Genomic DNA, 26,736 nt, shown 5'->3' on the forward strand with positions numbered 1-26,736 from the left:
ATCACACACATTCATATTCTGAGAAGCAAGATTTTATCTATTCTTCATCTCACCCACTGGATATCTTGGGGATGCTATTAGTTTCTAGATGATGCTATCACTGAATCTTTGATGAGATGTAAAAGCAGGATGAAAGGAAGAAGGATAAACAGAAATATGAACTTCGAGGAGAGTCATAACCTTACATGCAAATATCTGCCATATTTCCAGACCACACTTTCATCAAGTCAGCCATACTAATTTCACTCTAGCTGCATCCATTACTGACCCAAGATGGTGGTTGGGAAGGAATACGAAATTCGGAGAAAATTCCTCTAACTGGAATGACAACTTGAAACCGATACAGATCAGCATAATTATAGAAAGTTTGCAGATAATCAGCTGCATATGTAAATACACTTATTTTGGGTTTATCTGCACCATCAAAAAGATATGCAGAATATCGTGACACATTTCAAAAAGCATTTAAGTGCTGTAAAAGAAGAAATTTCTGCATGAGTAATATTTCACGCTTGGCCTGGATAAAATAAATTGCATGTGTTTTCAATTCCACATGTTCTTTGCAGAATCAAAACATAAAATAGTGCTACATATTACAAGCAAACAAAAAAAAAAACCTGTGTACTTATTTATTTGTGCTAGTTTCTTGTCATGCTAAATGGGCAATCATTTTTATTTTTTACGGTTTTCTTGCTATGTTTATGAATCCTTATACTTTTGAGAAAGTAGCACAGAGAGAGAGAGAGAGAGAGATGATGATGATGATGATGAGAGAGAGAGATGATGATGATGAGAAAGAGAGAAGATGGAGAGATAAAAAGAGAAGGAAAAGAGATTAGTGAGAAGGATGGGAGAGGGAGAGATGGGATGAGAAGAAGAAGAATGAAAGAAGAGACAGAAAAATAAAAAGAGAAGGGCAGAAAAGAAAGAGAGAAAGAGAAGGTTAACCTGTTGACAACTTGTCCCAAGTATATTCAGGCAGGTGTCTGTGGGAAATGTATGTAATAGCAAAAGCAGCTCATACTCAATGGGTTAAATGTCCTGTTTACAAGATTACCTTTGGGACCAGTGATTTTTTAAAAAAATTCAAGAAATCACATTTGATGCATATGTGTAGGTCTGTTGTATCACAAAACATCCCACCATATGAAATTTTTGCAATAAAGTATAAAATATATGGACATATCAGTATTTTTCTCATTAAACTATAACTGCAGACGGTTTAGTCTGGCAACATTTTTATTATAACTATTGGTCACATTTTGTGTATTTAACAATACTTAACATCAATTATATGCATTCAAACTTTTACAGTGGTTGTTTCTATCCCTAACTCAAATTTTAGAACTATTTTAAAGCACTAATGCCGGGTTTTTGTTTCATCTACAAATGGTAAATTATGCCTTTAAGAAAAGCAGAATGGAGGAGAGACAATAGAAGGTAAAAGGGGTGGAAAAGAGAGGGGGATGAAAGAGAAAGGGGTGGAAAAGAGAGGGGAGTGAAAGAGAAAGGAAGAGAAGAACACTGGATATTCTGATATCCCCTATCACGTTGACTCTCTTCATCAGCTCCATGATGCCTCACTAACCACTTTGGACGCCACTCGGCATGGTAATTGCAATCACATTTATCCCCGGAGACAAACCCCGAAATACAAATTTGCCGGGTGCTAGAGATTTCAAGATGTAGACGAGATGGATTCTCCCGGACTCACTAAAAAACGCCTACCTCATCCTCCGGCGAGTATGAGATGTGTGAGATGTATAAACCATGAAATCCTTTGACATTTCCATGCGAAAAGTGGAAATGATGTAGAATGTACCTGCACTACTTCTATGCATCTCCACCAAGACAAAATTGTATGAGATGGTGTTCCCATATCAGATTCTCACAGTTAGTAACAATTTTCACCAATGCTACACAAAGTATTCTCAATCAAATACATATTGAGGACTGATCTATTCCCAACATCTTTTGGGGCCGTCATCAAACTCAAGCTTTTGCTTAAGATGGTGGTCATCTGCATTTTGTTCCTAATGATTTGATCGTATAATGAATGATTTTTCCATTCATTCGTGTATGCCTGCAATTTATCTATGATTTGGTACATGATTATACATAGAATAATAATTCTTTGTCCATTGTACGATTGATTTTGGAAAATTGTCTGTTGCGTTATATTTATTTTGTGAAAATGCAGAAATGATAAAATCAAATCAAGTGATAACGAGAGTCACTGCTCATTACTTAAATCTTAACCGGCCCTTTTCCTTTACTTAGAATAAAATTTGTATAAGTGTTGAGGTAGATTTACATAAGTTTCTGTATTTGCTAGATGCCACCACTCTTGTACCTCACTGACATATCAACTCTGACCAACTCATGTGTTCTTTTCATGGGTCACCATCTTACTAGTGGAATATAACACCCCCTGAAGAATGGATTAGTCACCTTGCAAGAAGACAAGTTGTGTCATATCAGGTTTTGAACCCCAAGGCCACTCTACAGTAAACCACAAGACCACTAGACCACAAACCCCTTCAGGATGTTTATCAGTGGAACAAGATACTTTGCACCTGATCACTCACTCTCTACCTTGGCATGAATATTCTAACACCTCTGAAAGTCAAGGCCAATATACGACATAATGGTGAATGATTTCAGGAGCAGAAATGGGGGTAAGACATCCAAGCCTAGTCTACACCTTTCTTGCCATCTGACAGAAGGTGTGTATGTGTGTATGTGTGTATGGAGGGGGGAGGGAGGTGATATTCATCAGGTAGTTTTCACTCCTCAGACCTCATGTAGATACTTCTAATTGATGAGTTTATGGGTGGCACTAAATCATCTGTCTGTATATTCTATGTCGGTAACTCTGTTTTGCAACTGATATTGCTGAAGGAGAAAGCAAAGTTTCTTGACAAGGATCTGAATACTTGTAGTTTGAACAGGAAACTCATTGTGTGTGTCATAACAGCCATTTGAGGAATATTATGCCATGCCTTATTTCTTCATCTTGGGGCTACAAGAGAATGCTTTTCTCTCTAGCACTAAAGAGAGACAAAGAGATAGAAAGAATGTGTCTCATTCTCTTAGCTTGATCTACAAACAGTTTGAATCCTATTTGGCCAATGCTATCAAGTGCTAAAATACAACCTTGAAACATTATTTTCGATAAAGTTGGGAGAGGAGTCACGCAATGTCAATTACATGTACTATCTACATGCATTAAATGGCAGTGGATCTCATCAGGAGTTTAACTGAAGTAAAACAATTTGAGATTTGCTTAACCCTTTGAAGGCTAGTCCCAAGGAAATGTGTGTTATAATAATATCAATCCGTCTTCAGTGGGTTACAGATGAATCTCCCCCCCCCCCCCCCCACTCCAACAAAGAAGAGCTCATGTTACAACATGACAGCACATCTTGGTCTAGCACTCATGCACACAGAAATCTATCATTGATAGTGTAACAAAGGCATTTCTCATACCATCCCTCCAGCTTTGGTTTGTTGGAGAAAATCAAAGGTCTGGGAGATAAAGACTAGTCATCTTAATTTGTACCAAAAGATGCGCACACTCATTCAAGTCCTATCTAAACGAATGTAAAATGATGCAGTCTCTACATTCTTTTCCATCAACCACAATAATACTGAAAAAACAGCAACAACTATGGTTGAGCAGATGATGAAATTAAATTAAATGAAGTCAAATGAAAAAGTAACTACTCTTTGTGCAGCAAATGCAAATGTAGTAAAACATTTGTACAATTGTAGTCTGCTTCTGATATTCTTCTCTCATTTCTTTCAGAAAAATGTAGATCATTCAGTAATGTGTCTGAAACACAAGACTACTCATGCCAAGCATTATGGAACCACAACCTCCCCCCCCCCCCCCATACCTTTTTGCATCAGATTGAATAAATCAATATTTATGATATGGAAAGTGCGTCTGCTTTGACAGCATCCACGAGTCAGTGTCAATACCACCCAGCTAAGCCCCCTGCAAGGCTGGAGGGGGAAGAGATGGAGAGGGAGCGAGCAACTGGGAGTTGCCCTTGGGGAAGATGTCATGTGGTCTTCCCCGGTATCACATGACGGTTTCATTCGCGCACCATTTTGCACATTCTCCGCACCTGGGTGTCGTGTTTGAAGGGCGGAGAGAGAACACGCCTTCTGGTGTGTTGGTGGTCTGACAGGGGATCGTGTTAATTATGGAGTGATGAAATAAAGTATGGTGTCGGTGCAAATGAGCACGGCGGAGGGAGGGAAGGAGGAAACACGTGAGGAGTGACGATGACGATGATGATGGTGATGATGGTGATGATGGTGATGATGGTGTTGATGGTGATAAGGATGATGGTGATGATGGTGATGGTGGTGATGATGGTGATGATGGTGATGGTGATGATGATGATGATGCCTGTTGTTGATGGTGATGGTGATGGTGATGATGGTGCTGATGGTGCTGATGGTGATGATGGTGATGATGGTGATGATGGTGATGATGGTGATGATGGTGATGATGGTGATGATGGTGTTGATGGTGATGATGGTGATGATGGTGATGATGGTGATGATGGTGATGGTGATGATGATGGTGATGGTGATGATGATGGTGTTGATGGTGATGGTGATGGTGTTGATGGTATTGATGGTGTTGATGATGACGATGATGACGATGGTGATGATGATAAGGATGACGATGATGATGATGATGATAATGATGATGATGATGATGATGATGATGATAAAAATGATGGGTGTGGGAAGAATGAAATGACATGTTAATGATTGTTGGCGATAAAAGATGATGATGCACATGGAGGTGATAATGGTGGAGATGGTGGTTGGTGCAGTGGTAGTGGTAGGTGTGGGAAAGAGGAGTGTGATGCTAATAGTAGGTGGTGGTGATGTTGCAAGTGAAAGAGATGAAGATGTATATATAAGTGATGGAATATATGCTTTTGATGGGGAAGATGCTAATGTTAAAGATGCTAATATTGATGATGATTATAATGATGATGATAATGATGAAAGTGGTGGTGTTAGTTGTAATACTGCTGGTGGTGGGCTTGGCAAAGGATGAACATGATGCTATTGGCAGGTGGTGGTGCAGGTGGTAGAGGTAATGATGCATGTGAAGATGATGGGAAAGGGTGGTTTTGATGATGAGAATTATGAAATGATGATGACTGATGATAATGATAAATGATGATCAATAATGATGATGGTGATGGTGGAGGTGGAGGTGTCAGAGGTGATGATGCAACAAACATTTGTCACATAGGTGCTGGTGTAGATGCACTGAAATGATGATGGTAATAGTGATGGTGATGCAGATGTGCTGGTATTTGTGGCAATTACATAAATGCTGATGGCTGGTGATGATGATGATGAAGATGATGATAAAGATGACTAAAGCATACAAAATATGACATATTGATAACTACGCATCATGAAGTTCAGAGAGCAAAACAATGCTGTGACCAGGAAAATTGGCGAGAGCAGTCTGTTTGTTGTTGCTGTTTTTTGTTTTCAGGAAAACAATACTGATTCTGGGTTTCTTAACAATCAACCTGGAAAAGAGAGAATATAACTCTTCTGCATATAAAACCACAACAAAACAAGCATGTCTATAGAGATCAGAAATGGGTACCAGTAAAATATAATATCAATTGTAAACTATACCAAACAACAAACACAAAACTCATCTATTCTAGACAAAGATTTCTGCACAAAGAGATGCCAATTTCATTTCACAGTCCACATACCCCCCCCCCTCGAAATTGTTATTGATCGTCCTTGGAGCAAAGCCACGTCACACTAACACTAACATGGCAACACATACAAGTGGTTTTATCAATTCTAATTGAGTTATTGGACCATGGTATGGAGGCTCTGTAATGAGATCGAAAGCTCTGCACTGTTGAGGCCATATCTACAGACACATTCATGTCACCATCGGAGTTATGCTTTTCCCTAAACACCTAGTTCCACACTCAATATAACAAGACCCATTCTCAACCCTTTGACTTTTGAGCTCGTTCACATTCACTCTAACAAACAGAACAACTGGCTTTGGAAGACGGTGGGTGAGATGACTTGAAAATATTAGAAAAATACAATAAGCTCGTCAAAATTACAAGCAGAGTTGTAGAGCATGTGGATTTTTCTTTGTGAAGAAGTACACAAAAGAATATTTCAAATACTGTAAAGGAATATATTTTTTGCAGCATGTAATTTTTGCAAATTGTCACTAGCATTCAATGAATATAGTGTAGACGAGAACTTTAGTGTGCATTTTAATTTCACGAATCTTGGCTCTCGTGAAATTTGTGAAATAAAAATCCACAAGAACATTCCTTGTTTTACAGTATATATCTTGAATCACAGTACTGATTGGATACAAAAACAAACAAACAAACAAAAACTACAAACTGTGCTAAGGAAAAGGTGTTATAAAGAGGGTGATACACCAGCTTGAACACAGATTAGACATCTTTGGCTTGGAACCAGAAAGGCTCTCATTCAAGAAACCTTTGAGCTGTCAGTGTTCTGATTCCACACTGACAAATATGCAACTTGATATCACATGTCTGACAATCAAATTAAAATTGGTGGAATTTGTAATGGACCACTGAAACCTTTTGTGTGTTCCAGAGTCGGAGAAAGTGGCCATGTGACTGGCATTGTGCCCTTGCCAATAAGTGACAGGGTTTGTGTTTGTTGTCGTTGTTAATGTTTTCCTGTTACATGATGGAAGCTAAAACCAACGCCCCAATCACTCAACCAATATAAATGTTGTGATGATGATCTAAGAATGCCTGTGGCTGTGTATGAATAGAAAGATTGGGGGGAGGGGAGAGAGAGGGTGAAATTTTGATGTAATCTCCTCCTTGTCATCCAATGATGGATGGATAGATGTAGTACTCAGTCATCCATGTTCCTTTCTCTAGTTCTTCTTTCTCTCCCATACCTTTATCTCTCTCCTATCTTCTCTCTCTCCCTGTTTATCACTCTTTCTTTCTCTCTCTCTTTGTCTTTCAGGTTCTTCTTCAAGCTCCTCCTTCAGTTATGCATTTAATTTCTAAATCCATTTTGTGTTATTCCATTGTCTTTTTACTTCTCATTTTTCTCTCTCTCCTCTACCTTCCCTTCATCTTTCTGCCTCTCCTTCTATCCTCTATCTTCCTCTCTCTTCTCCCTCTTTTTCACTGCTTTCTAGCCCTAGTTTTCCTTTAATCTCTCACTTCTAATATCCCAAACTCTATATTCTTTCACTTCTTCTCTCCCCCTTTCCATGTCCGTAGTTTGCTCCATTCAATTTTCATTTTCACTGTTCTGTTTTCTGTCTTTCTCTCATGACAGTATATGCCACATATTTTGCAAGATTTTTATTTTCGCAGATTTTGTGAGTCGGTGCTTTTCCCAAATTTTAAAAACGTGCAAACACATAAACTCTGGTCCCTACATGAATGTGATGTGCACACATACATATCTCCATTCCGTACTGTACTTCACATTCACGAATTTAACCACTCGCAAAATTGTCGGGAAGTCCGGATTCGCAAAAAAAAATTAGACTCGCTAAATATATGACGTATACAGTATCTCTCTCTTTCTCTCTTTCATATCACTTTCTAACTCTCTTGTATTTCGATCTCTCACCTCCTCTCTCCCCTTTGCATATTTCCCTATACACCTTTTTTCTTTTTAAAGGGGATGGCTAGTAACTGATCAGTGGGAATCAGTGGGAATGCTGGAGGATGATTGTTCCAATCCTTATGGGATTCATTTAAGAGTACATTATATATCTATTGTTGTGTGAAAATTATTTGCTTCAGAATGGTCTCATATTCAAGTAATGTGCAGTTTAATGTTTCCAGGTTAGCATGCCTGGTCAGTGACGGGGCATTAATCTGCACATTACTTGAATATGAGACCGTTCTGAAGCAAATAATTTTCACACAATAGATATATAATGTACTCTTAAATGAATCCCACAAGGATTGGAACAATCATCCCCCAGCATTCCCACTGATTCCCACTGATTGGTTACTAGCCATCCCCTTTAATGTCTCATTTAACTTCCCTATTTCTGATCTCTGTCGTTTTCTGTCCATCTGCATGTCTGTCTGTGTCTGTTTGTCTATTTCTCTGTCTCTCTCTCTCTCTCTCTCTCTCTCTCTGCCTGTCTCTTTCTCTCTCATCTTCTCGAAATTTTAGCTCCATGGTTTCGGACGGATCATGTGACAGCTCGGGGCATGCCGAGTGCTGCAATCAAACATGCGTAGTGGGTCAGGATTGTCAAGCGCGAATGTCGCTGGAATATTCTACGACTCTCCTGGATCAGTGCAAATTAGCCCCTCTTGCTGCATACATGTATTTTGCTTTGACATAACAACGATACATTACAGCCTGCCTGTGCCATTAATACCTGACTGTTTGTTTCACAAGCATGAGTTCGAGAAGCTTAGCACCAGCTTTTGTCCTTGACACTGGTTTGCTCTTGAATATTGACAACTCTCTCTTATGTTACTTTTGTATACAGGAGGGACTAAAATATGAATCAAGCCATTTCACATCTTCTGTAAAAACATGTTCAGGGCAACCCATAATGAAAAACAAGGTCATATCTACTTTAGATATGATATTAGATTATTTTTAGAATAAAACAAAAAACAAACTATGACAGAGAACAAAGGCCTATCTAAACATGCTTACTCTCCTGCTTATATTTTAGGAAATGAAGTTGCCTATTACTTTTTGGAGGGGGGATATATATATCAAGGTTGAAAGTAGCTTTTTTTCTTCCCACAAATGACTAAGTGGCTGTTTCTACAAGTACATTATTGAGCTGGCCTTCGATTGGAAATTGGACCATCAGGTAATGGCAGACTACATTTGCAATTGTGAGTTTTGATGGGAGTAGGAGGGAATTGGAGACTAATGTCTTCTGACCATCAAGTATGGGCACCTAATGGGTCAAGTGGTCAGTTGGAAGGTAGATGAGGAGTTTGAGATAAAGGGGAGGACGAGGGGGATGAAGGGGGAAGGAGAAACAGGAAGGTGATGGAAAGTTTGATGAGGAGTTTGAGATGGAAGGAGAGATTGGGATAAAGGGGAGGATGGGGGAAGAGGAGGGGGATGAAGGGGAGGAGAAACGGGAAGGTGATGAAAATTGAAAATTGAAAATAGGGGGAGGTGGAAGAGGAGGAAGAGGAGGGGAGAAAGTGGTGGAAGGTGGATGAAGGGGAAGTGGAGGAAAGAGGAGGGAAGAGGAGGGGAGGGAGGGAAAAGAGGTGAATGGGGAGGGAGGTAGAAAAGGGGAGGGGAGGAAGGAAAGGAACAAGAGGGGGAGATAAAGAGAAAGGTGATAGAAATGGGAAATAGGAAGGGGAGGTGGAGGAGGAAGGGGGAATGAAGAGAGGGTTATAGGAACAAAGAAGGGGAGGTGGAAAAAGAGGAAGAGGAGGAAAAAGGAAAAGTAAGGGAAGGAGGAGAAGAAAGAAGAGAAAGCGGAAGTGATGAAGGGGATGAGGAAGGGGGTGTGGAGGAAGGAGGAGGAGGAAAGGAAAAGAAGATGAGGAAAGAAATTAGGTGAGGGGATGGGAGGAGAAGAAGGAAAAGGAAGAGGAAATAATGAGAAAGACGCACCTTCCAGAACAAATGTATCTCACATGGCTTTCATATTGAAAAAAAAAAATCAATATTTGAATCTTTTTCAATATTCTTTTCGATACTGGAAGGCATAAATGTAAGACATTCTTTACAAGTTACATTGTGTCTCCATAAGCAACAATGTAGACACAAAACCCAATTTATATAGGCAACTGAGAGAATTTGTTTTGATTACGTAAGAGCAATGACACGCTGCACTTGTACGTGCAGTGGCAATAGCGTACCATTATCATTATCCTGTAGTCGTGATTTTTATAAGAATGTGAATAGTTGACCGCATTTAAAACGTTATCCAACCAGACTGCATTTTCCCCATTATACATTTAACGCATAATAATGCATGCCGAAGTCTGTATAGACAAGGGTTTGACTTACCCCAGCATCCCAGTATAAAGTCCTTCATAATAGAAATTTTGGCGAGGATCTCAAGTCACCGTGGTCACATGCAATGTTCCTTTTAATTTTTTTTTTTTGTTTGTTTCACCATGATTTCGTGCCATTGAGTTGAGGGGTCTCAGGCTACCCGAAGCTCACTAAAACCTGGTTTTTATCACGTTGTCAAGTCTCGCCATGGTGTCACTCAACCTCACTCTGAATTTTATTTTGTTCTGTTTTGTTTTGATAGATAAACCTTTGCGGTATTTTGATGCCCCCAATCTCAGTATAAAGATCCATAATATTTGTTTTGCATAGGATTTTTCCCTTCAATATTGCATCAAACTTTGTCAGTTTTCACAAGAATAATATAACATCCCTTTTATAATCTGATACTGTGTAATAATGTATATCTCGTTCATATCGTTAAAAAAAAGTATGATTAATCTTACGCTTCTTATTGATTGCAGCATGATTAATGTCTGCATTTTCTTTAAGTTGCTTTTTTTAGTGCTGCTATATTTTCATCGTTCACTTCCGTCATTCTTGATTATCTTATATTTCCTCACATACTTTTCGCCAAGACAAAACGTAGGGAGCTTCTACTGTTTTTTTTTTCCTCTGTTCATATGCCCTGTACTGATTCTGCTGAATTCCGTTTGCAGACCTTGTCATTTAGTGTGTACGCTTTCTACTTGTGTTGTTTATCTTGTTCTTCTGTGTTCTTTGATTGTGTCGCTTGAACTCTATGTTAATATGTTTTTGCCTACACGCTGTACTATCCCCGAACTCGAAATTGTTTGTGATTCATTTACGTTCACACATATTATTCTTTTGCAACCTTGCCAGTTGACATGCCTTCATATACTTTATGTTCTGCGTTATGGCTAATCGACTTAACGCAGCATTTGACTCCCTTGATGACGATGAACTCTTTGATTTGTTTAGACGCTCGCCTACAGAATCAACAAGTCAATTCAATTCACGTTCTTCTGCACTTTATGAAAACCTCGTTGCCAATAATGTTAATTTTTTTTCTAATGATTTGTTTGATGATTTTGACTTTGAACATGATTCCACTTTAATCTCCTCCAAATATGTTACGGTTGATCAATTCAAAGATTTTGTGAAAGATTTTTCAGAAAGTATATTTTCTATAGTACATTTAAATATTAGGAGTATGAATAAGCATTTTGATGAATTACAGGTATTGTTAGATAATCAAAATAAACAACAAATATCTGTAATAGGTTTAACTGAAACATGGTTATCATCTGATATCAATTTACCGTATGCATTGAATGGTTATGATTTGATTGTAAACAATAGAGTGAATAGGACCGGCGGCGGGGTTGCGATTTATTTATCCAATGACCTTGAGTTTGATACTTGTGATGATTTGAATATAATGAATGATATAATAGAGTCTTTGTTTGTTGAAATTTCCATCCCTCAAAGTAAAAATATTATAGTTGGCGTTGTTTATAGACCCCCAAACTCCAGTTCTAAAGATTTTTTAGATAGTATGACGAATTTATTAAAAAGCCCTCGTTTTGTTAATAAATGTATTTATATAATGGGTGATTTTAATATTGATTTGATTAAGAGTGATGATAATACGTCACAAGAATTTCTTGAATTATTTTTGTCATCCTCTTTTTTGCCATTAATTTCCAAACCTACACGTGTTACAAATCATTCTGCCACCCTCCTTGATAATATTTTCACTAATTCTTTACAAGTTTTGAATTCTTCTATAATTTTATCCGATATGACCGATCACTTTCCAATTATAACATGCTGTGACCTTAAACATTCGGTTAATAAGTCTTATTTTCCTTTATTTAAACGTAGAGCCACACCAGAAAATTTAGCTAGTCTTGACGCTTGTTTAGACAGGGTTGATTGGTCAAGTGTTTGTGATACTGATGATGTTAATGTATCATTTGATAATTTTATGGAGATAATCAATAAGCATTTAGATGATTATATTCCCAAACTAAAAGATAAGTCAGTAAATTATAAAACAACACCTAAACTTCCATGGATTTCGAAATCTCTCCTCCGTTCAATTAACAGAAAAAATAGGTTGTATTATAAATTCAAAATGAAAAAAACTGAGGAGTCAAAAAATAAATATACATCATATAAGAATATTTTGATTAAGGTCATACGATCTGAAAAGCGGAAATATTATACCATTCAGATAGAAAAATATAAACATGATGTGAAGAATACATGGAAGATATTAAAGCAGGCCATGAATATATCAAAAAAGAAATTGAATATTACAAAAATAAGATTTGATAATAAAGTTGTAGAAGATCCTAGTAATATAGCAAATATTTTTAATTCTTATTTTTCAATGATTGGAGAGAATCTGGCAAAAGAAGTACCGCAGTCCGATACGCATTTTGCAAAATTTTTAGGTCAATCCAATCCCAGTTCTATTTTCTTAGCTCCAACTACGAAATATGAAATAATAGACATTGTTACTGCAATGAATGATAAACGAAGTGCCGGTTATGATGATATAAGTAATTTTATTATAAAGGGAATTATATTTTCTATTGCTGACCCACTTTCTCATATTTTCAATAAATCCATATTACATGGTGTTTTTCCTGATTGTATGAAAATTGCTAAGGTGTGTCCTTTATTTAAAAAAGGAGACAGTTTTGATATAAGTAATTATAGACCTATTTCTCTACTTTCATCCCTATCTAAGGTTTTGGAAAAATTGATATTTACAAGAACGATTAAATTTCTCAATTATTATAATGTTTTTACGAATTCTCAATTTGGGTTTCGTCAGAAACACAGCACCATTCATGCTCTTTTGAAGTTTATTGATAACGCCGCACATACTATAGATGACCATTCTCATCTTGTTGGTATCTTCCTGGACTTCTCCAAGGCCTTCGACACAATTAATCACGAAATTTTACTTCATAAATTGTCTCATTATGGTATACGAGGGAAGGCCTTGGAGTGGTTCAGGAGTTACCTGCAAAACCGAAAACAATATGTATCTTTGAACGAGCACAGCTCTAGTCTTGAAGTTATTAAATGTGGCGTCCCTCAGGGAAGTATATTAGGACCTTTACTTTTCATCATTTACATAAATGATTTTTGTAGATCATCCGATATACTTTCTTTTATACTTTTTGCCGATGATTCAAATATTTTCTTCTCCCACCAAAATCCAATCACTCTTGTCGATACTGTTAATTCTGAATTAAAAAAAGTGACTCAATGGATAAGAGCCAATAAATTATCACTGAATCTTCAGAAAACTAACTACATGTTATTCAGTAAGTCTATAGAAGTTTTACGCACAGATATCATCTTTGATGACGTTCATTTAGAGCGTGTATCACATACAAAGTTTCTCGGTATTACAGTAGACGATAAACTTTCGTGGAAGCCTCATATTATTAATATTAGTAAAATAATTTCGCGTAATATTGGTATTATAAATAGACTTAAATCTCATATCCCGTTGTCTTCTTTGCTGACGTTGTATTTTTCATTGATATTACCTTATTTAAATTATGGAATTTTAGCATGGGGCAGTGCCCATCAAACTTTATTAGATAGATTATTGTTATTACAAAAAAAGGCACTTCGTATTATTTGTGGCGTTTCTCCATGTTCCCATGCAGATCCATTATTTGTTAGATATAAGATTTTAAAAATCAAAGACTTGTTTTTCTTTCAGCTGGGTCAGTTTATGTTTAATTATAACACAAATGCACTTCCTAGCATTTTTGATGCAATGTTTCCACGAAATCAATCTTTTCATAATTATCCCACCAGGCGATCAAATGAGTTTCATTTACCCCTTCTGAGAACGTTATTGGCTCAAAATACATTTATATACAGTGGCCCTAGATTTTGGAATTCTTTAAGTTGTGATATAAAAAATTCTTTATCCTTGAATTCGTTTAAGCGTAAGTTAAAAATTTTTTTGTTGAACTCGTATTAAGCTATATATGATTCATTACCTAGCTGGTCTTTACAGCCTAAGGGTTCATCGTCAATCATTGATTTCATCATTGTGTATTTTTTACATTATCTTATTTGTATAAACTTTGTTCGGCTGATCGAGCTGAAACACCTCAATTCCCTCTTCTGATCCAGATGTACAGCACCTCATTTCCATCTTCTGATCCCGATGTTCAGCGTGTTGGCTTTTCCTTTCACTTCCTTTTTCTTTCTCTCCTTTCTTTCCATTGTTCTTTTGTGTTTTATTACTGTCATGGTATACCCTACTGTAAAGTCATGTAAAGTCGTTGTGTTTCTACTGTCTTGTTCTGTCCTGTCTTGTTCTCTCCTGTCTTTGTAAAAAAAAAAGTTCAATGTATTCATAAGAATCCTTTGAGTGGTTCACAATTTACAAGCATGCTTTTCAGTGAACCTCTCAGTTCTTTCTTTCTTTTTTTCCCTCCAAACATAACTTTGTATTTTGCCGATATGCATGTATAATTTCATATTTGTTAAACATTATCTACCATGTAAAGTCGAATACATGCCTATGTTATATCTTCTGATTCATTTCGTGTTATGTTTGACGAAAAAGAAAGAAGGAATGAAATAAATGAAATGAAATAAATGAAATGAAAATGGCAAACACACTATTATCAGGTTAACATAAAAATATACAGAACTTTTATTTCAAATTAGGCAATAAAAGATACGGCAGTGAGCCTCAAACAAGAGTGGCAATCACAAGTACCTACGGATTCATCATGAAATGGCAAAGTTGGAAAAACAATGACTTACATATTTCTTGGCATTTAGGTTTCTTCGAATTCTAGTCAACATTGAATCTCTCTGTGAAAGAAAAGGCCCCCTCTTTCAATTAAAGGGGATGGTTAGTAACTGATCAGTGAGAATCAGTGGGAATGCTGGGGGATGATTGTTCCGATCCTTGTGGGATTCATTTAAGAGTACATTATATATCTATTGTTGTGTGAATATTATTTGTTTCAGAATGGTCTCATATTCAAGTAATGTGTAGTTTAATGTTTCCAGGCAAGCATGCCTGTAGAGTGACGGGGCATTAAACTGGACATTACTTGAATATGAGACCATTCTGAAGCAAATAATTTTCACAGAACAATAGATATATATGTACTCTTAAATGAATCCCACAAGGATTGGAACAATCATCCCCCAGCATTCCCACTGATTTCCACTGATCAGTTACTAGCCATCCCCTTGAACAACTTCTTTTTTATTGGTTTTCATATCACAGAAAAAAAAAATGAAAGAGAGCACGTATGTGAAGCTGATAAATATTCATACGGTGTTTTGTCTATATGCAGCCCACTCTTTGTACAAAAAGTCACTAAATCATGATGCAAAACACATCTTTCTGATAAAGCGGGACGAGGAGAGACAGGGGCAATACACTCTGTTGACGCCTCCAGAAGACCTCGGAGGAGAACGCGTGATTGAACGAACCCAGTTTTCGGGACATCCTGTCTGTCCGCTTGATTTATGCAGTTTATAGCTCGAGAAGTAGTTATGAAAAACCCAGCGGAGCTCGGGTCAAGAGCTTTATATCTTGTTAAAGGCACATGTCAAGTTTCAAATACCTAAAAATTACGCTTTACTACTTGTTTTTATCTGCAGTTTTTCGCAAGCCTGAAATCAAATTTTGGATTTAGTAAGAGCTCATTACTTTTTAAAGCGCATTTATACTTTCATAGAAGTCAAGCTTCAAAAACTGAATTCCAGCATTTGCAATTTTTTCCCTTTTTCAAACATGAAGTTCAGTCTTCAGTTTTGCACATGTTTTTCTTCAGGAATTGACAAATAAATGAACTACAATTATATGCTTGTGATCTATTCTGTCATTCTTTGAACATATAAACTAAAAGAAATGTTGCAAAAGCATACTATACAACATTTAGCATTAAAGGGGATGGCTAGTAACCGATCAGTGGGAATCAGTGGGAATGCTGAGGGATGATTGTTCCAATCCTTGTGGGATTCATTTAAGAGTACATTATATATCTACTGTTGTGTGAAGATTATTTGCTTCAGAACGGTCTCATATTCAAGTAATGTGCAGATTAATGCCCCCGTCACTGACCAGGGACGCTTACCTGGAAACATTAAACTGCACATTACTTGAACATGAGACCATTCTGAGGCAAATAATTTTCACACAAGAATAGATATATAATGTACTCTTAAATGAATCCCACAAGGATTAGAACAATCATCCCTCAGCATTCCCACTGATTCCCACTGATCAGTTACTAGCCATCCCCTTTAAGATCACTAGCAAATTCATTAGCTACAAAACTGCTTTATTTGTGACTTGAATCTTACCAGTTAAAAGGAAAGCAGTGAAATACGTCTCTTTAGGCCTTAACATTAAAAGTGACTTTTTTCCCCATGACCCTATATTTCTTATGGTTTGATGCTGCTTATCTCCCCCCCCCCCCCCATGTACTTAATGGGTTAATAATTCTCTGACTCACTATGAAAGTCAGCACATAGTCACATGAAAACTCTTCATACCTACACAAAGTAAAGAGCCTCACGGATCTCCGATGATAACATATTACATCACATCTGGGTCTGTAAGTAAGGAACACCATGCAGTCTGACAATCATACAAGGTTATACGACGACGTAAGAACATCAATAATCTAAACCCTGGATGACGGCCTTAGTCACATGAAACAGCAGTGAAGGATGTGAGTTGTTACGACAAATAAAGTCTCTTGACACAGTTGCTTTATCTCAAAAATGGGGTGTGGTTTACAGAATGCACCATCTTTAGGAGTTAGAGGAAAAGTATTATACAACAGTAGAAGGAAAAGGTATGAAGCTGGCTTTCTTCTGACAAAACATGCATTAGCTCTTCAATGTGAACCTGCAGGAAATAAGGTAAGGTGTGGTTTTCAAACCACACAGCAATGGAAATATATATCATGGAAATGAAAGCAATATTTTATTATGCCCACATCTACATTGCTTGAAAGTTAAAGTATGTGTTTCTACGTGATGAATATTTACCTTTGAACCTAATGTTTCCAAGGGATACAATAACCACACATGGACTACTAAAATGATTTTATTTTCAATTAAACAAAATTGATATCTATATACTGTGTCCGCCACACATTTAGCGAGTCTACTTATTCACGAATCGGTACTTCCCTACCATTTCGCGAGTGGATAAGTTCACAATGATGGAGTACAAGCAATGAAAGGAGAAATGGATGCTTCCATGTCACACTCATATTGGGATAAGATTTGATATTCTTGCAGGCTGTTGAATTTGCAAATTAAACCCGACTTGCAAAATTCACGAAAATATAAACCTTGTAAAATACATGGCAAAGACAGTATTCATACTGCTTCATGTCTGAAAAACATCCTGGATGTAAGACTAACCATCATGGTTCGAATGCTGTTTCCCCCTTTGCCTTTTATCAACGATATTAACGGTTGCGAATGGAGACAATTATACTGTTTGAGTGAGAGCACAAACATCATTTAGCAGTGTCAACTCAGCCTTGCTGGTCCAACAAGAGCTGTGATTGGGATAATCTACGCATAATGACAGGGTTATCAATCACGCATAAACTCCCCGGCGGAGGATGGCTTGGTACGAGGGACTGAGGAATTGACAAATGAAGGGATGCTCAAGGAATTCCAATCAATCCAAGGTACGACTGAAACAAACACACGTTGCCTCTGACCCGAGAGAAAAACTGATTTGGATACAAACTGGAAAGGAGGAAAAAATGAGTGAAATTTAGGGCATTGTGGAAATAATTGAGAGCGTTCCTCTGTTCGGGAGATGCTGTATTTGCTGTCACTTTATTAAATTGCATTACTTCCAACTGAGATAGGTGACCGCCTGAGTGCATCTTGTGCAAAGTGAATGACGTTTCATCGAGTCCTCATCCCCTGAATGAAAATACTGTGGTCTCTTTCTCTCTCTCTCTCTCTCCCTCTCACTATTTCTACCACCTGCATCTCCTGCTTGTGTGTCTCCATTATTTTTTTTTTCAATTTCCAGTCTTCGTTCTTACTCTACTAGGAATAAAATGGCATACCCCACCTTGAAGTCAGCAAATTACATTAAGATGACAATTTGTTTATGTCTTGTGATTTTATGATAACCATAATCTGACTATAATTTTTTTTCTGTCTTCACCTTCATAGATTTTCCTAGGGGTGTGTGTGTGTTTGCTTGTCCTTCCTACTTTTCAGATATGACTCTCTTTGAATTTTCTTTGCTCTAAAACTTCTCTTTGGTCTATTTTTTCCTCTCCTCTCATGTCTCTTCTCTACACTATATCTCATTTCAATATATTCCATGTACAAATTGTCCATGTATTCCATATATTCCATGTACACATTTTCCATATATTCCATATATTCCATATATTCCATATTCTATATGTTCAATATATTCCATATATTCTCCCCAGCCCTCCTTCCAAATTCTCCACCTTTCTTTCCACCCTGGCCCACTATGAACCGTGCAGGATTGACACGTCATTTGCACACACGCATCAGAACTGTCCTCGAGGTGAACTCGCATATATTCGGCAAACTCAATCTTGAATTGCTTTTTTCCCCCAACCACCCGCAGTATGCCCCAAACACAAGTGTAGGAAAGTCGCTCCCCATCAAGCACTAAACCTTGATATGCATTGACACTAACAGGTCCCCATATTTTTTTCTTCTTCTTCAGGAGATATTGATCTCTCACGAATACTACCCAGTATTTATACCAAGTGCTGTATTCATAATCATACACAGTGACTGTATCGTATCATACATCATATATTTCAGATGCAAACTATTTTGAGAATGAGGACTTGAAAGCAAATTTTGCTTGTTGTTGAATTCACAACTGAGAATCAGCAACAGAATGAGAAAAAAGTACAGTATTGGTGGAGATGAGAATTGGACTTTTAACTTTTTGCGAGATACCAAGAAAACACTTAATACAGAGCATACCATTTTAAGAGGAATTCAAAGTTTATTTGATGAAAATCAGGTTTGGAATAACTGAAACATCCAAAAACAAAGTAAAACAAAGCAATCGTAATAAAGTGTGGGTCCCACACTTTATTAGAATCGCTCTTTTTTGGATATCTCAGCCATTTCAAAACCAGTTTTCATCAAATAAATGTTGAATTCCTCATAGAATTACTTGCTCTTTCATATTTCATAAGAGGTTTCTCATTATCTTACCTAAAAATGTTAGAAACCTGAAATTAGGTCTCAACCGAAACTGTACGTTCCCTTTAATATCCTTGTGAGATAAGTTAGTGATTTTCCATCTTGGAAACAATTTTCATTATACTACTGTACATTTCATTTTTGCTGCAGGAGGCACTGTTTTTGCAAGTTATTAATTTTGCATATATATTATCACCCAACTCATAAGATTTGGGAAATAAACACATCATGAAATATACAGCATGCGCAGTACTTTCATCTCATAAAAGAACCTGTGCTTGTTTCTATGGTAACTTCACGTCTGTCTCTTTCAGGGCCATTATCTGAGAAATAACCCTGACTTTGTATTCAAACAGTTTGCCATGACAGTAAATGGTTTAACCTTTTGTGTGCTAAGAGTGCTGATTGGCACAGAAAACCCCATAGCATTGTACACACTGTCCACATTCCCTGGCACAGAAAGGGTTAATTAAGGTGGAGCATCCTTCCACTTGGTGCATTGGTGTTACTCCCTGCATGCTTGATACTTTGAACCCTGGAGAAATGATCTCCATGGCAGCTTAGACTGTAAGCTGGACAAAGGCTAGACTGACTGGGATGGGCAGTGCAGTGACATCATTGGCTGATGGTGAACAAAAATAGCAAACTTTCCCCTAAAAAAAGACAGCCAGTGTCCTTCTGTTTCTTGGTAATATACAGAAAAAACAACAACTCAAAGATGCCATGGCGACTAATGGCAAAATGGGAGATAAAGTATTACATTCTATTCAGCAGCTGTCTACATCATACATTGTTTTCAATCAAAATTGAATGGACTGTCACCACATTCGAGTGTGTTGTGACTGGCCTTGCATTTTATCATCATCATAATTCTCTCATCATTCAACATAATGAGATATCCTTGAATACATCATTTTGGCAGCTGACTTCTTTATTTCACTAATTAACAGCAGTTATCTATCTAGCGATATCCACTTGGGACAGAAAATGATTATAACATTACTATATAGGCGAACATTTGTTCCAATAACAAACCTCAACTTAAATAGCACCAGTAAATAGCACCAGTCTGCAAGAATCTTCAGTCTATTGAAGGAGGCAGACTTAATCAGAAGAAGAAGAAGAACTTATAAAGGCAACTGAACTGGAATAAAGTTTTCAAATCACAGAATGTCCCTGAAGGGAGGAAGAAAAAGCCTGTTTAGGAAGACTAATTCATTATGAACGTCATCAAAGCAGTATGCATTCCTATACATCTTCCTCACTCCCCAATCTCACTCAGGTTTGGTGGACCATGTGTAATCATTGCTTCATTAGAGATGATTGAACATTGACAGAGAGAGAGAGAGAGGCGTATCTTTGTTATTGATTTTGCTCTTGGTCCCAAATCAAACCAACACTGCAACAGTGAAAAAGAGACAGGAAGCATAATATTATATATATGCCAAGGTCATTATTGCTTCCAGCATACACTCTGAGTCATCCCCTTCCAGGTTCTTGGGCATCTCAAATATTTTTAAAAACAATCCCTTCACCCCACTTCAAGATTTACCCATTCTACCAGTATCTACTTATTAATTTCTTTCTCTTCATTGCCCAAAATAAAAACCTCAAATAAATCTTTCCTAACCTCCTAATCAAATCCAACTCTTCCTCCCCCCACCCACAAAAAAAAAAGCATTACAAAATAAGAATGAACAAATGTGTATGAAATGAAATTTTATTATTCATGAATGTTCTTTATCTTCAGATTTTTACATGAGTGGGTAATGTTATTTTTTTTTGTATCAGTCAATGAAGAGATGTTATCTACTACCTCTTCTAATGACTGAATTTCATCCAATGGCACTCGATTCCATTTCATCCTCTTCTGATGCAGGGGAAAATTTCCAGGCCATTCTATCAGAGTTTATGTTTCTTGGCATCACAAAATTGGCAACATTTGCAGGTATCCGCAGAGACTGAGACAAAGAACTTCATCTCTGTTAATGCTACTAAAGAGGAGTATAGCAGGTAAGGAAATCTGAACCCCATATAGTGCCCACTTTGAAATCCCTGATCTGATCACAAATAGTTGTAGAAACCACCAGGGAATTATCAAACTATACGCTCGCGGTAAATTTCTTCCACTCCCCTGATGCAACAGAATCCTTAAAAACCCCGATGTGATACCGCTTTCATCCCAGATTTTGTGCCGCCTTTACTCTAAGGGGATCTCTGTGCGTACATGTACACTCTGTTTTGAGAGGATAATCGGCTTACAAACTAGTAAATATATTGACAGAAATGATGTAATTCCTCAAGAATGTCTCTTTCTCCCTCAAGACTGATCTTTGATATGCCACTCAACAGGACACAAAACTACGCTCATGAGTGGTTTCAGACTTACAAAAGAACTTGCTTGCAGTGACGATTCTGAAATGTGCCTCTAAATGTGATTACTGTAAAACAATATTTTTGCGACATGAAATTTTTGTGAATTGGAGCAGACGGCCTTTTTCGCGGCATTAAATTTTCTCAAATTGCCTCTAACATTTCCATGCATATAGTGTAGACAAAAAATTTCACATGCATTTTACTTTCGCGAATCTTGGCTCTCGCTAAATTCACAAAATTAAAATGCATGCCAACATTCCTCATTTTACAGTAGATTTTTATGGACTGTTAGGCAATGAAGGATATTGAGGAAAGCAACGATTAGAGTACACTACTTGCAGTAATCATGATTAACGAAATGTATTTGGGTAAAACATGATTCAAATACATTTTAACCCATTGAAGACGAGTCCCGAGTATACTCCGGCAGGTGTCTAAGGGAAATGCGTGCTATAGCAAAATCAGTCCATCCTCAACAGGTTAACACACGCACAACTAGCTCCACAAGTGAGAAACATGTTCCTAAACATGTTAACAGACAACCTCCTTCCCTTAGTATGAACCCCTCCTTGTCAATCTTGTACTCCTATTGACTTTTCAGACTACAGCTGGGTTGGTGTGTATATACCTTTTCTCCAAATTGTATCAAGTTGCATACCATTGCTAATACTTTAAGCCCTTATCAAATCCAACTGTCACAATGAATGTGTAACTGCTCCATTATCCAACTTGCCACATACGTGCACACTAGCAAATATCATGACAGTTAAAAGAAATTTTGTATATTTGACCTTTTCAGTCAAGATACCTTGAAAATGTGCAATGTCACCATACTCTAGAAAATTAAAGGCTTTGCCACAGCAATGATTTATAGACATGTAATATTACCGAACAGCATGGAAATTCCGGACACGTACATCTCTGCGTTATCGTGACATACAATAAGAATAGGACTTAGCAGACTACCCTCACTAAGCATTGTATGGGCTGAAATCGCCAAAACTGCGACACAAAAATATAGAAATGCTAAGAAATTTATATTTGACCTCAAATTTAGAAGATGTTGATTTATCACAAGATTTTATCATGCAAATTGTTTGAAATGTTCATGTTAGACCTTTTACCATACAAGACAAAATTTGAGCCTCATTTGCCATTTTTCTCTTTGTTGTCCGCTCGGTATAAATGTGTTTACACGATAAATCATCGGTATATGCAATGGATAGTGATTCTGGTGCGTGAATAATATATGAAAAAGTTGATTATTTCATTACAAAAATCATGTCCAGAATTATAATGCAATTTTGCACTGTGCACAAAGATATGTTTTTGTAGAGGGGTTAATTTGAAGTATTTTTTCCAAAAATCAGAGTGCATAATTCACAAAATTTTCTAAATTCGTAATTTTCAGGACTTTGTGGATAGCTAGTGTTCTTTTTGCGTGAAATTCCATCCTCTGAGTACAGAAATCAGAGTAGCATAAAATAAGCATCTGGTGATACAATACACTCTCCTATATACATGGGTGATTGCCTCAGCAGTCTGTTTGCAATGACAGATGTAACTGACTGCTAGCTTAATCTTGTATTTCAGCATTTAACTGTGGAGAATAATCAGAATGGGTGGAAGTCGTGCACCAAAATCAGAATTATCAAAATTATAAGAATTTATGTACTTGATATATTCCATCAACAGCATTAATCTTCCTTTCTTTTTTTCTCTCTCTCTTTACAGAAATCATAGCCATGATGAATTTCATCGGTATGTGTTTTTAAAGCGCAATCACATCAACAAAAGTCTTCCTTAACTCGGCAAATCCCCTTTAAGTCTCGCAGGGCAAAACATGACCGCATCTTCGTCTTGGGAGGCAAAGGTTTAATGAGGTGAGTCATTTACATAAATGTCTCCCTGATTGAGATAGATTAAACTCCATGCACTATGAACTTGACACTGCTGCATAAAATTCAGCATCAAAATCACATACTTGACTTATCCAAATATGAGTAATTAATTGCTTCATTAACTTTCTCATTTCATAAGTGGCTCTCCTCCTTTTTTTCTCTTTCTATTTCAATTTGTTCTCCTCGATTCCTCTCCTTGACACCGAGACGTCTAAATCATGCTGATAAATATTTCCCAATTACAGCTTGACAACCAATTAAACCATGATCAAAATATCCATCATATTTTAGTTTCTCCCCCCCCCCCCCCCCCCCCCCCGACAGGCTTAACCTTACCCATCATTCATGTTTCCTAGGCAGTCAACTTCAAGATTAATAAATTCTGTTTCATCAATAAAGATCTTTCCTTCATCATTCAAAGACAACATACACAGCATACCAGAATGGAACATTTACACGGTTGTACATAATGATTACATCCTAATTACTTATCTATAAAAACTGACTACAGAAAGATACTAAGCCTTTCTTTGTATCAATTAGAAAAATGAGACAGATTAAAACGTCAAAAAAATGTTAAGAGTTTTTGGGGGGAGGAAAGCAGTTTTCACTTCAGATTTATGTTACATAGACAAATTTAGTCGTTACTCCACTTGACTTATTCTGAAGTATTGAATAACTTTCAAATCAGAAGAGGTAGATACTGTATTCTGAAGTCTTCATTCATAACGGGGAAAAAACAAATGCAACTTCAAAAAAAAAAATGATTTGGAAACATTACCACCAGAGGAGAACAAATCTGACAAGTTTGTGTCACTCTGCCTATCTGCAGAAAACTTTAATCAATGGAAAGTATTACATGTATGCTGGAAATATGCAGTGTAACATAAAAAACATAATGATATGCATTTGATCATACAATTGTAACATGCCCTGTATGTATAAAATGATGTTGTTTGACCAGTACAAGAAACAAACTGTTTCCCTTCATGTGTCGCACTCAGTGTATCAACTGCCTTTATCACTAAAGGCCATACATGTATGTCCTTGTTGTAACCTTTTCCATTCATTTGTAGCTCATCTTTCGGGGCGACATTCAATAGCAGACTAGATTAGAGTCTAATATAAGGTGAAGCTAAAGCTACAGTATATGGATGGATTTAAAACTGTGAGCAATGCTGAGTATTCATTTACAGGATCCTATATCCTGTGAATTATTGATGCATGTTCTAGGTTCCTTTTGATGGATAAGAATCATAATGGATAGATTTACCGGTAACTATCTCAGGAACAACACATCTAAATTTGAGTGCCTTGTTTATAGACAGGTTGGTAAATGGTAATGGAGGAGTGGTTTGTTTTTGCTTTTGTTTTTTTGTGTTGTCATTTATGACCATATATATTGTATACAGTTATGCAAACTACAGGTCAGTGTAAGTGATATGCAGGTTATAACTGTTCAAGACATCAGCGTAAGTAGTGTAAGATTTCTTTTTAATCTATTTTTGTAGAGGTTTTCTACTATTAAAAAGAGGTTAATAACCAATTGACATTCATAGATGGTAATCTAAACTGCTCCAGCAGTAATATAATCACCATCACACATATGCTAAATTTATCCCTTTACTTTATACTCAATGAGATGATATATCCATGCATAATTGTTGACTTGGGTGTTCCATTTCAGCTCTGATCATCAAAGTCTAATCTTACAGGGATAGTGTCTTTAAATGGCTATTGCACCGATCTTATTTCATTTTGCTGACATTTCCTTCCATAGTTATTTTGGCTTCATGCTGCAGTCCATTAGATATCTCCAAAAAAGGAAACCAACAACAATTCATCATAATGCAATCAAAATACACATAACCCTTTTAAGACCAATTCTTATACAGTGCACAAAGCAGATGGTATTACTGATAGCAATATCTATATTTAACAATCCAAAATTTCATTTTCTATTAGCCAATATTATATAAGTAATAGCAATCTTCATATCACAGCACTTTTCTCATTGTTTGAGAGTGTTTGCCATAGTGAACTAAATTCTGTAAAAAAACAAAAACAAACCAAAACAAACAAACCAAAAAAAAAAAAAAACCACCCAAAACAGTCATTTCAAATATTCTGTGACTGGTACAAATATCTTCTTCATCAGCTGGGCATGACAATACTGATGAGTCAATAGTAAAGTGACATACAGTGTACCAACTAAATGCACAAGCCTTAACTTTAGCCTCATTCATATTCCACAATATTATCATCCTTAAGTGATGCTACACAGGACAAAATACAATTTCTTTTTCGTAACTGCCTTTTGCCATGATAGTTTGAGTGCAGATGCTGCCATTCAGCATAGTGATTCTAGCAATGTTATTCACTGTGCACTAGTTCACCTTTGCTATTTATCACAACCTATCCTTATCACTTCTGAGGCAAAATATCCCTGAACACATAAGACACTAGCCTACTCCAGGAAATTACCATAACACAAAGATAGACAGGGTTATATCACACGGGCTGATATTGAATCGTACCGACTCGTTCGAAATGTCACGAGCGATCTTCTTCACTAGTTCAAAGCAAGGACAGCCACGGCGTAGAGTAATGGACGAGGCTATTGTAGACGCAAGGCCTCATATCATCCTAATAGGAATACATGTACCACACAAAAAGAACAAAAAAATACCATAGCTCAACATGTATGGTGGCTAACTGGATCTAAACAATTGAATATATTCTCCCGCATATTATAATCAAGCATCGCATGTTGCAATAAAAGCCTAAATATGTATGGCAGGGTTGCAGCTCCCTATGAAAATACAAATCGACATCGGATAATATATTGTGCATTCCAGCACGGCTGGATTGTATGCAAGCTTTAACGCTATCATAAAAATGTCCAAATTTACTGTGATATTTGATGTGATTTCGACAGAATTGCAACATATGTCTGGATAAAACACACACACACACAAATACACCTCTCTCTCTCTCTCTCTATCTATCTATCTATCTTTCAGCCTCTGCATATCAATCCCCCTCCTAACCCTGCCCCCAACTTTTTCGGCGAAAACAAAAATAGACTCTTTGAGTGCAGCTGTGGATATACCGAAGTGAACCGTTTCCACGGTAGCTGCCTCCAAATTGGCACTTCCTCCCTGCTAACATCACTTTT

At 36.9% G+C, this 26,736-nt stretch overlaps 1 protein-coding gene across 1 annotated transcript in view; it reads right to left on the reverse strand.

Moving 5' to 3' along the window:
* LOC139713088 (uncharacterized) overlaps nucleotides 1–26,736 on the reverse strand; it is a 191,876-nt gene that overhangs the window by 88,636 nt on the left and 76,504 nt on the right. The window lies entirely within an intron of this gene.

Source organism: Diadema antillarum, unplaced genomic scaffold (genome assembly GCF_040938485.1).
Source record: "Diadema antillarum isolate AM-2024a unplaced genomic scaffold, OU_Dant_1.0 scf00000042, whole genome shotgun sequence".
In the NCBI taxonomy this organism is placed as follows: domain Eukaryota; kingdom Metazoa; phylum Echinodermata; class Echinoidea; order Diadematoida; family Diadematidae; genus Diadema; species Diadema antillarum.